Genomic DNA, 12,420 nt, shown 5'->3' with positions numbered 1-12,420 from the left:
CAAAAGAGCCTGGATATCTGTAAGTGTGTGCGGGTTTTCAAGCACTTATTAACTTCTGGATATGTGGCCGGATGTTTTTCTTTGTTTTATGAGGGGTTTGGGGGACGGGGGCATCATTCAGCCAAGTTGTAAACAGCATTAGTCCGTCTTTCTTATCAATGGGGCCATTTTTAGACACAGCGTCTTATTTTTAAGATGTTCTTATTTCATGAGAAACCAGAGCTTTACAATTCAAACTTTTAACCGATTCTTAATTGAATCAGAATCATTTCTCTGGTCTCGCTGAGATTATTCAAAACCATTTTTTGTAATTGCTTCACCACTTTATGTAGTTATCTTCAAGTTGATTTATTTAAGGGTCATACATTACTGGTTTCAAATGTAATATTTTTCTTCTTTGTTATGATTATTAACTCTTGATAAAGCATTACAAATACTTTAATTTGAGAGAAAAGTGTATTTTATTGGATACATTTTCAGAGTGAGTGCTGAATGCTGTGACTTTTTAATGTCAAATGCTTCAAACTTGCCTAATTGTGGGAATTTTGCCAAAAAAAAAAAAAAAAAAAAGATTCGTTTTGATATAACTTTAAATGTAATCTCTCTACTGAGGACAAAACTTTGCCACCATGCAACGTATTTCACCATGGATAAAAAAACAAAGATAAAGCTAAACTCTTCCAGTGTGACCTTTTTAAACTTATATTTCACAGGTGTTTTTAAAGACTGCTAATGTTAGTACTTGTGGGTTAAAAAAGTCAGTATCTTTAAATGTGATTGTTTTAATGTCTAAAATGGTCATACATCAGTGTCTCCTATTCATGTTTATTCAGTCACTCAACAACAGCACTTACACCATCATAAGTCACTAAAGCCTTCATTTGAAACCCACACTGGTGACATTTTTAGATGGGCTTTAAAGTCTGTTGAGTAAAATTGTATCAAGTTTCAAGTTTATTTCATTTATATAGCACTTTAAAAAGCAAAACACCAAAGTGCTTAACAAAGACAGACAAATAATTAAACACATAGAGACATTACAGTGCATAGATGAGTTAAACAAGATTAAGATAAAACATGTTTAAACAACAACAACAAACTCTCAAACACAATTAAAAGCAAGAGAATAAAAAATGGGCCTTAAGCTGCGTTTTAATAGCATCAGCAGACTCAGTCTGTCTGTTGGTCTCTGGCAGGCTGTTCCAGAGCCTAGGAGCCGCTGTAGAAAAATCTTGTCCAAAACTTCGTCATAACAAACACTTGACAAACAGCATCTCAAACAGCTCAATGATAAAAAGGTACAAATGCAGGTAAAATCCTCCCAGATGTTTTTTTTAAATCATACAAGTAGTCCTTGTTGTGACCATTTATTGGGTTGGCATGTTAGGGCTTCTGCTAAAGGATAACTGAAGGATAATGTCGTTAGCACTGTTGTTACCATGTATACCTGTGTTTTTTGATGTAGGGGTGTTTTTCGGCAAATTTGGTTGAAACAGGTTTCCTTTCATGAGCAGTGAAGCCTCCTTATGTCTGACAGAAAATGGCTGCCAGTACAGCTGAAGGCTCAGAGCTCCAGAGAGGCAGAGCTGCTCTCCTGAGTCTCACAGTATGTTTCTTCAGAGAGCTGGATCCTAAAGAGCTTCATGACGAGATGTCAGAAAATTTAAATGGATGGTATTTTAGATCATTTATGCTGTAAAACATTGAATTAAAGTGAGGGAAACTGATCTTTACAGATATTGCCCAACTTTGTTTTGCAAATTGAATCTGTTTGGTCATTTTAAGGCAATGCAGTCATGTGTGTTTAGCATATCGGACTGCATGTTAACTCAGTGTCTTTATGTTAAAAATGAACAGAAAATAATGTGTAAATTAAACACAACATAGTGTTACAAGAAAATGAGAAAGATATACAAGATTAAAAAAGAGCAACTTGTTCAAAAACAGTAACAAAATCTGTGTCTGCACTGAGAAACGCAAACACAGACACACACGTATTAACACACGCACACTTATTGTGAGTGTGACGTAAGCCTCTATATTAAGAATTGAAGGCTTAGTGAGAAAATGTAAGTTAATGAGACTTACAGACTTAATTCACAAAGTACACAAGTGTTTTTTTTTTGTTTTGATGCAGGTGTCATGAACACAAAAATGAAGAAATACAATTAGGTAGCATAGACAAAACCATACTTAATCCACATATGTAGATTTTGGGGGGGGGGGGGGCAGGGCACGCAACCCCTTAATATTTAGAACATGTGCATTTGTCTCCCCAGTCAAAACATAAAAGTATCAATTATTTCAACACAATTTAAGACTTTTACACCCTAAATTGATGCAGAAAAGGAACAAACTGGTGTAGAAAAATTCACCAGAAAGCAGCAAATTAAGTGTGTGATGTTTAAAGATGCCAGTGAAGTTGTCAGATGAGTCCAGATAAATACTAAGTGCAAACAGTGGCGTGCTAGATATCAGCTGTAGTGATCACTGACTGTTGGTTCTATATTAAGTAGCATTGAATATATTGCAACACTGTTATTTGTGAGCCTTATTGGTTTTTAGTGTGTATGAGAGTAACTAAGAAAATTATAATAAGAAAGGCAGTTATGTCTGTAGGTGGATGGGTGTAGATTTTTTTTGTCCCCCAAATAAAAACATGTAACATTTCATTTTGATGCAATGAAAGAAAAATTAAGACAGAAAAGGAACAAATCGGTGCATAACATTTCACCAGAATGTCGGAAATTAAGTATTTGATGCTCAAACTTTTCTGTCAAGGGACTCCCAAACCTCCCAAAACATATGTACCCCCCTCAATGTTGAACAAACCTACACTCCTGAGTAAAAATACAATTACACAAAAGGAATATATAAAAGTTTATAGGTGAAGTTATGTTGGTGTGATGTGAACATAGTCTGCAATGATGCCAGGGAGAGTTGTCAAATGAGTTGAGATAAATACTAAGATATATCAGTTGTAGCGAATGTTGTTTGTAAACTAAATACCGTTTAATTTATTGCGCCATTGTTGTGTACTTTTGTGATATAAAGAATGACACAAGGTTATGAAGAATTAAAACCAAGAAGAAAACAGTTATGTGTGCAGATGCAGGAGCAAGGATTTTTAGGGAAGATGAAGGGCACACATCGCCCTCAGCATAAAGAATATGTGCATTTGTCCCTGATTATAAAACCATGAAAGTTTTCATTGGCAAGGACAAAATTAAAGACATTTACACTGTAAATCTTTCCTTTCATGGAAAAAACTGGTGCATAAATATTCACCAGAATGTTGGAAATTAAGAGTTTGATGCTCAGCATTTTCTGTCAGAGGATCTCCGTTTTACATGTGTCCCGCCCAGTGCTGAAACTAAACCTACCCCCTCATGTAGACACATGTGTGTGTGTGTGTGTGCGTGTGTGTGTGTCTGGAGTCCTGTTCATTTTTTTTCTGTGGTATTACCTCACTTCTTTTATTGTGTGTTTTTGTGCATGTTTTACAGTGTGCGTTCTTGACATAAACTGGATAGTCTCCTCATGATATTTTTTTTATTAATTTATATGTGTTTAAGTTTGTTGTGTGTATGTGTGTGTATGTGTATGTGCGTGTTTATTGCCACCTATTCATTTTGGGTTTCTTGTGACTGACCACACTTTTTTTGTGTGTGTTTCTGTGCATTTTAAACAGTATGTTTTGGACAAAATATAATGTCTCCTCTTAATATTTCCTCATTAATTTACACTTGTTTAAGTGTGTGTGTGTGTGTGTGTGTGTGTATCTGTTGACTCCCATTCATTCTGTATTTCTGTGACGGGCCACACTTCTTTTTTTGTGTGTTTTTGTGCATGTTAAACAGTATGTGTTTTTGACATATACAGTTTAGTCTCCTTGTTATATATATCATCATTCATTTACATGTTAGGTGTGTGTGTGTGTGTGTGTGTATTGACTCCCATACATTTTGTATTCCTGTGACTTATCTCACTTTTTTGTGTTTCTGTGCATGTTAAACGGTGTGTTTTTAACATATACTGTATAGTCTCCTCGTGATATATCTTCATAATTTAACATGTGTTGAGTGTATGAACGTGTGTATTTCACCATAACGTTGAAGCAGATGCAGAATTATTCTTGCCAGAAAAGGGAAACTGTGAACAGTCTGTCCTGTAGGCCGGAGGGGCTGAAAAGAGTGAGACCCCTGTGGATTGTGTGCCGCCCAAAAAAGAAGTCTGACTCTTGTTACCTGCTTGCACGCAGACTGTTTTTCTATTAATTACAGTCCTAACTCATGTTGTTTTTAATGAAAATCTTAGCATTGACAGGGTCATTTGCTACACCCAATTGTGTGTGAATGTCCATGCATGCCACTAAAATGTGTGTTATTCACCTGAATTCGTCATTTTTTGTGTTTTTAGGATTGAAGTGAAGATTTTGGGAGACAAGAAAATGGAAACTAACGTCACTGATGAAGCAGAAAGGAACAATGAAGCCCAGCAGGGAGGGAGGAGGCAGCCCTATGGGCGGCGAGAGAGCTTGGATCAACCGACACCTTTTTTTTTTTTTTCATTAGCACCACCCAAAACCTTGAGAGTCTACTGGTTCAAGTGGGACACGCCTGTCCACCTCCACCCCTGCTCTCAGAGCCACAGTGTCCTCTAATCGCAGTACCACAAGGTAAATGGGTGTGACTTTTATTGCTTAAGTATGAATGGGTGTTATTCTTGGTGGTGAAAATAAATTTCAGATTAAATCAAAAGGGTATACATACAGAAAAATTATAAACTTAATTTAAACCTCTTTTTTTAACTGTAAAATCAATGAATGAATGTTTTATTTAAAACTTACTGTATGTGAGAAACAGAAGGTAAAAAGTGGAGTAACACTGACTTTGAAAATTTCCACAACAAGGCTTCAATGTATTTAATCTGTCCACAAATGTTAAATTTTTTGCAAATATGATGCATTATAATGATCTTTAGTTTGTCTTCATAAATCTGTGTATCAAAAACAGAAAATTAGATTGGAAATACATGCCGAAAGGTGGAGCAAGGAGAAGGAAAAGGCTGGCCAAGTTCAAACAAGTACAGTACAGTGGCAAATGAGTCATTTCAGTTGTTAAAAAATTCAGTCAACCAGCCGGCACGTGTCCCTGAATGCAGAAACTTTTTGCTCTAGCTGAGCTTAAAAGCAGCCCTGCTCGTACCAGCTTTTTAAAAAAACACTTTTCAGACCTCTCCAGGATATTTGACATTTCGACCATTCGGATCACGACTTGACAGCAGCAGAATAAGTGAGTTTTATGAATCACCATGATCATAAATGGTTCAAGAATTAAAATGGAAGTTAATTTAATTCCCTTTTAGTTGCGGAGTGGTTTTTTGAAGGGCAAGCATTAGATGCAACCAGCACGCCTGATGTGACACCAGGTGACATTTGTGGCAGATTCTGTTTACATTTGTTGTCACCAAGACTTTGCTGGAGTCAGAAATTTTGTCAGATCATAATTTTAATAGTTATATAAATTAGCATTGGTTTAATCTTAATTCTTAAGGGGGACTCAAGGAGGTCCTAATATCTAATATAATCTGAAATCTGTTTTCCTCAACAACAGCTTTCCATTTGCAGTTCTTGTGTCTCTGTTAAGGGGTTTGCACATAAAAACAACAGGAGGACCTTGTTCCTTAAGACGAGAGCCTACACATCCCCAGAAAAACAGCTCTACATCCCGTTTTAACAGTGTAAAAGGCTGGGTGAATCCTTGCCCTAGAGTATTAATTATTTTCTCCTAAAATTGTATGAATTGTATTCAGACAAGACTTTCTCTGATGTGGGTTTTTACGGTCAGTTGCAGTGAATTATTTCAGCATTAAATCTGTTGATTGCTTGCGCTCATTTGCCAGATTATTAATATACACCTAGCTAAAACAAATGCAGTCTAATGCAACAGTGTTGCAATAAATACGTCATGAAGGTTATAATGTTTAATTTTGGCCAAGCTGTTTTAGAGAGGCGTTGATTCAACTGTATGATCATTTTGGAAGCTGTAGTTTGAGGTGCTGTTGAATTACATTGCAAGTGTTTCTGATATTTAGCCTACTGTCATTAGTATATTTGTATGGGGTGGACAAAATAAAAGAAAAACCTGTCAGTATAACGCAACGCTGCAGCCTTGTATCATCATCTCTCTTAAACTGCTTAAAAAAACTAAACATTATACACTCCATATAGGAAGGATATATTGCAGTTTTTTTTTTATATGAGACTGCATTAGTTTTAGCCCAATAAACTGGCAACCAAGCATACATTAAATACCTTTAAATGTGATTACTCTGATGGCAAACAAATTCAAATATTCACTGTCCCCCCAGTGTCTTTTGCAGCAGTTAAGTTACAAGAAGTTTCATTTGAAGCCTACACTGACAAAGCAAAGTACTCCCAACATTTCAGTGCGCCCTTCATCACCCGGTGAAGGTCTTTGCACTAAAATGTTGTTCCCAATGAATTTCTGATTATTGCAAGTGTAGTAGACGATGTGCGGGAGTTCTTTACTCCATTATAGTCGGCCCATGCTCTTCTCCTACACACTGCCACCGCACTACCTACAGGTGTCCAAACGTTTTGCTTTTTAAAGCTGATGAAATTAATTAAGTTGGGTGTGATAACAGGTTTGGCAGAATGATAGCTTGAAGCTGGTTCAGTAAAAAAATGTCCATCATATTTAAGACAGATGACATGAACAAGATCATATTCAGTTTTCATTTAAAGGCAAATATCAGGTGACAGATGAGTCTAATCTGGATACAGTGGTAGCTTCCCAGATACTTGATGCATCCAGTTCAGCGGTCCTAGTGTGTGTATGTGTGAGAGTGTGTGTGTGAGTGTATGTTCATTATTTGTCTGTCTGTTAGATGCTTGTGTGTGCTGACTTGGAGGCGACCACAGATAGTACAGTGGAGGGAGGTGATGCAGTGTTATGGGGTTTAAGGCTTCTATACGTGAAATATTAGACTGCAGATTAAATGTTATATTAAATGTACATTTGATGCATTATTGAACGCAAATGTAAGACCACAACGCCAATGCTTTTAGCACATTATTTTAGTTTAAACCATATGAACATCTCAACACATTATTTATTCTCTTTAAGTAGCTTTGGTTTGAATGTGTGATTTACCAGCTTTATTATCACAAGAGTGTGAGTGACTGTGTGTGTGTGTGTGTGTGTGTGTGTGTGTGTGTGTGTGTGTGTGTGTGTGTGTGTGTGTGTGTGTATATCTGACTCTGTTTCTGAGCATCTACGTACATATGTAAAAAAAAAAAAAAAAAAGAAATTGTGTGTGTTTGGGGGTGTCAGTGTAAGGTGTTAATATTTTAAAGTCTAAAACGTGAGTGTAAGTTCATTTAAAGACACACAGGGTAAATGCTGAGCGACACACATGCATATGATCCACGTCAGTTGCATTTTTATAAAATATTAGTTAAATTGGAATAAAATATTTTGTAAAAGTGAAGGAAAATACCTGAAAAAAACCCACTTACTTACGTAAGTCTGCCAAGAGTCACAGACATGTAACGGCTGTTTGTGTGTGTGTGTGTGTGTGTGTGTGTGTGTGTGTGTGTGTGTCTTTGTGTATGTCAGTATGTAATCCTTAACTGATGAAATTAAGAGACAATTATCTAACGTACAACAACTGCACATCAAAACATACATAAAGAGACATTTGTATTTTAATATATTATATTTAATGATTGAGTACAACTTGTGTTTGCATCAGTATGTTTGTGTTATATGTGTTAACGCCTGGTGTTAATTCTAACACACCAAACTGAGACAAACATGACGTGCAATTGTAAAACTTATTTTCTTATTCCTTGTCTTATTTGATATTTGAGAGAAACTGATTTATAATGAAGATATTTTCCCTCCATCCTCATTAATCCCAGATTTAGACGAGTTTCAAGTCATTTATTTAGTTTATGTCAGTGTAGGTTTGGCAAAGCAGAAGTTTACTTTTTTTTAATATGATTTTTGATGCATTTATGGTTTATATGTTATGGGATGCTTTTTAAAGCAGGTATCTTCAGAGTGTAATTCAAGCTGTTTAATGTAAAGATGTGTTCCACAGATTGGAGGGAGTGTTACATGTGGTGCCGTGTGTGTGTGTGAGACAGAGAGTGTGTGTGAGTAGATGAGCACATATATAGTATATATGTGTGTGTCTGTGTGTGTGTGTGTGTGTGTGTGTGTGTCCACATTTTTCTGATAAGAGTGAGTTTATTAATTGTCATATGTGCAGGGTTGAGGTGTGTGTGTGTGTGTGTGTGTGTGTGTGTGTGTGTGTGTGTGTGTGTGTGTGTGTGTGTGTGTGTGTGGGTCTACACATGTATTCATTTTAATTTTTTGAATATGATAGTGAGATCAGATTGTACAGACATGAAGACACATTAAATGTGGATGTGTAGGGGGTTGTTTTAAGTCTTAAATTCTTGCTTCTTTCTGTGTGTGTGTGTGTGTGTGTGTGTGTGTGTGTGTGTGTGTGTTGGCCCCTCTGTTTCCAAATCAGCACAAGGTGGAGTGTGTGTTTTTCTTACTATGCGTTGTCACTTTGTCATTGTGTGTGTGTGTGTGTGTGTGTGTGTCTTATAAAAAGTCTACTGCATGATGACAGTGAGTTTAAAGAGATTCAAATGTCTCTGTGTTTTTTTTTTCTCTTGCTGGATAAACAGATGAAAAAGACGAGGCTTCGTGTGAGGCAGCAGCAGTATAACTGGACATAACATACAAATACACACAGGTGCGTTACATGTTATATGTTACACAAAAAGCAAACAGTATATTCTGTGTAAAAGTGCCCACCTACACATGTTGTACATGTCATCTTTATCTATTTTTGACTCCTAAGTACTGACTTAACAAGAAAAACTGTAACATAAATTATGATGAGAAACCACAGCAGATATGAAAATATATCCAGTGAGATCCACTGAAATAGCCTTGAAATTCCAACACACAGTATGGGGTAATTTCTCACCTCCCATTTTATTAAATTGTATTTTGAAGATGCCATTGAGTAAAAATTGTGAGTGAGAGTGTTTGAAAAAGCTGAAAATCTGTCAAGTAAGAACATATATTTTGCTGTAATTGCAGCTGCCAAAAATTAACTCATATTTGCTGTAAGGTCTCAGTCATCTTTGTCAGACATAAAAATATACAATAAGATGCACAAATGTTTTTTTTAAGAGTCGTTATGCTGAAATTAAATTGAAGCTAATTTCTGTGTCCTCAGATGCAGCTGCTGTAATGTCACTGCAGTTCTCCGGATGAAACAGAACCATAGGTATGTATAAAATAAACATAAAACCCCTAATTGTAAAGGTCTTATTGTTGAGAGGATGCAGTGAGGCTGTTTTGCTTATCAGATGCTTTTGAGGTTTTGGAATATGACTTATAGTGCAGATATTTCTGTGGAAGGAGCTGTTAGTATTTAGAGTTACGAAAATGAAACGTGACTTTATTCAGGGGTCTGCTGTGTCTCAGGTGGAGCAGGTTTCCCCCCTTTACTGCTGCGTAAAAGAGGAGTTTGTCTGTGTGTTTTGCCTCTTTTGAAATGTTAACGGTGAATATCATGAACTAAACGGGACCAGGAGTAGTCACTGCAGGGTGGACAGCTGTATCTTAAGGACAGGGCAGGAGTGGTGAGTTTGCGAGTCTCTGACAGGTGTGTGTCTGATGCTCGTGCAGATGTGGATACCTCTGTGCAAGTCAGATGTCGATCATTTACATATGAGAGGCTTTAAATGTGTTTAAAGAGGGTCTCTGTGTGCGTCGTCGTCCACTTCTGCGGTGCTGAAATGCGCGATTCAGCACCACAGGGGTGGACAGCGACACAAAAGAAAAAACACGTAAATCGACCGTCCTTAAACTCTGACAAAAGTGTGTATAAACTATACTATTGCCGACCAAAACTTCAGAATGTATGAATGTAATTTACAAGAAAAAAAAGTAGCTGAAATCTGTGATCACAATCTGGATTTTTTTTTTTTCATAATTGTATCAGTTTGAAAAATGATCAGCACAAAGAAAAGTATAGTCCGACACGCCGTCTCTGTGTGATTTTTTGCTCACTTTAAAAACGTTTGTTGCATGAAAAAAAAATATGTAAATGTATTTTTTAATATAATAAAAGATTTGAACTTAGAGGACAGCAGTAACGCAGTGGACCGAGTAACTGATGTGCCATGTTGCAGTGTCAAAGTGGACGGTCGGATTTAGGGTGTGTGTGTGTCTGTGTGTGTGTGTGGAGGCAAACGTGGGGCTAGTATTGACTGGGAAGGTGAGAGAAAGCGTGTGTGTGTGTGTGTGTGTGATGAGAGGAGGGGCAGAAACTTTTCTGTGAAAGAGGCTTTGTGTTGCAGGATTTAGGGGAGGAGGTGTGTGTGTTTGAGTCTGTGTATGTGTATGCTTAGGACAATCGATACTAGGAGGGGTAAATGGGCTTATATTTTTCGTGCATACAAAACGAGAACCTGAAATTAAAGAACAGTAGAGCCTGTGGTTTGTGGTATCGCTGTGGGACAACCTTGTAGAAATAAAAAGAAAAAAGAAAATTACTTATTTTATCTTGCCTCGTGCGTGTTTTATAATAAAAGATCCATTGCAAAAAATGTGTTGAGATGCGGTAGACGAGCTGATGTTCTAACGTGTTTGTGCACTTTCTCTGTGTGCTCTGCGTGTTTAAAATCGTGCAGATTATACACACACGTATAAAGATTTTCTCAGGGAATTGTGCACCACTAAATCCACATTTTCTCTCTTGTTTTCAGCTGTTGGGCTGCGAGGACACGACCGATACGTGAAGGTGGAGTCTCAAAAAATATGAGTGTGTGTGTCATGTGTGAAAATTGATGTTATTTAATGTTATGAGTTTAAACACTTTGAGGCTACTCTCTTCCAAATTTATAGTCATTTTGATGGCTGTTATACTTCATTCATTTGCTGTGTTTTTACAGTTTTAAATTGTTTGCAAATATCTGTGTGCAAAAACTAGGTCCATATTAGTTGATAAATGCTTTTTAAAATTGCACTTTAATGTATAGCTAATATTGACATGTGCAATGATGCCACAGTATAAAGTCGCTGCTGTGAAAGTATTTTGTGAAGATTATTTTGTGACATGTAAACATATTTTACTCTATACATTATAACTGTAACTGAGAGGCATTTGGTCAGAAATACATTTAATTTGCCCCCGTTTGAAATTGTTACACAACTTGCTGCTCCTTCCTCTCGATGTCACGCTGACTTCGATTCCTCCACTTGTGTCAAAGAATTCGAGCAGCTGCACGACGACTGTCAGCATGTAGACACATTTTTATACTCTTGTCCCTCTGCTGAGTACATGACAGGCTTTGCTTTGTGCCATAGAGCCTCGGTGTGTCAGAATTTTATGTTTAGTTTGGATGTGTGTGTGTGTGTGTGTGTGTGTGTGTGTGTGTGTGTGTGTCAGAGAGAGAGAGTGAGAGAGAGACAGGGAGCATGGCGGCAGAGGGGATGATTCGGGGGGGGATGCTGTTGCAAATAGCTTTTCTGGGTCGGAGTGGGGAAACAGAGAGCACAGAATGGTGACAGCTGGTTGTGCTGAAACATCCAGCGTGTGTGAGCATGACTGGCTTTTTCATGTACGTGCAAATGTTGAAAAAATAAAAAATAAAGCGATGGAAATTCACATGCCTGTCTCAGTGTTTATGTAACGCACACATCACATCTCATCTCCCCCTCCTCAATGTTTGGGATGGGAAACTTACTACGATGGTTGTACTCTCGCGAGAGTTTGAGAATGGACTGGGGATTGTAGTTTTTCCTTTATGAGGAGCTTGTACTCGCGCATGTTGCAGGAGAGGCGAGTGTGACAGAGTTACCCGGCGCAATATGAGTGGATCTATGCGCCAAGATGCCTGACTGCACCCGCTTTCACTTTTTTTGTGGTTTTCATCAGCATGATGCAGACAGAATACCTAAAATAGACGAGTGACTCATGTCTAAGTGGGAGCAAGCTGACCTCGCAGACTGGCATCGCTTTAGCCAATGAAGTGTCTCCAAGCGCCCTCCAAGGGGCGGGAGGACGCTCGCATTTTTCACCAATGAGGACATCCTTTCATTCATAAAGTGGTGTGGGCAGTTTTTTTCCGAAAGCGTGGGTTTGGAGGGTTTCATAATTCTGACTGAAACCGACAAACCTGCTCCGGCGAGAGCCAATGACTGACTCCGGATGGGAGCTGCCGTAATGTTTGCCCAATCGCTCCTCATCCCGGTCTCCCTTTGACCCACCCTGCTTCATACAGAAAATCAAATGAATGGGGGAAGCTCTGGAGTCGATTGACATGCAAATACACCAACCAGCGGGGAGGATCTGCCG

General features: G+C 37.8%; 1 long non-coding RNA gene across 2 annotated transcripts in view; it reads left to right on the top strand.

Annotated features, from left to right (window-relative positions):
- Positions 1-11,717, top strand: part of LOC121950683 — a 57,475-nt gene extending 45,758 nt beyond the window's left edge. For both annotated transcript variants that reach the window (XR_006106336.1, XR_006106337.1), the window contains 4 exons: positions 4,420-4,678; positions 8,732-8,799; positions 9,292-9,342; positions 10,829-11,717. This is a non-coding gene — a long non-coding RNA (uncharacterized LOC121950683). The remainder of the gene's footprint in view (positions 1-4,419; positions 4,679-8,731; positions 8,800-9,291; positions 9,343-10,828) is intronic.
- Positions 11,718-12,420: the final 703 nt, after the last annotated feature.

Source organism: Plectropomus leopardus, chromosome 11, assembly GCF_008729295.1.
Source record: "Plectropomus leopardus isolate mb chromosome 11, YSFRI_Pleo_2.0, whole genome shotgun sequence".
In the NCBI taxonomy this organism is placed as follows: domain Eukaryota; kingdom Metazoa; phylum Chordata; class Actinopteri; order Perciformes; family Serranidae; genus Plectropomus; species Plectropomus leopardus.
Note: the sequence above shows the minus strand (reverse complement) of the source record. Positions and strands in the feature narration are given on the sequence as shown.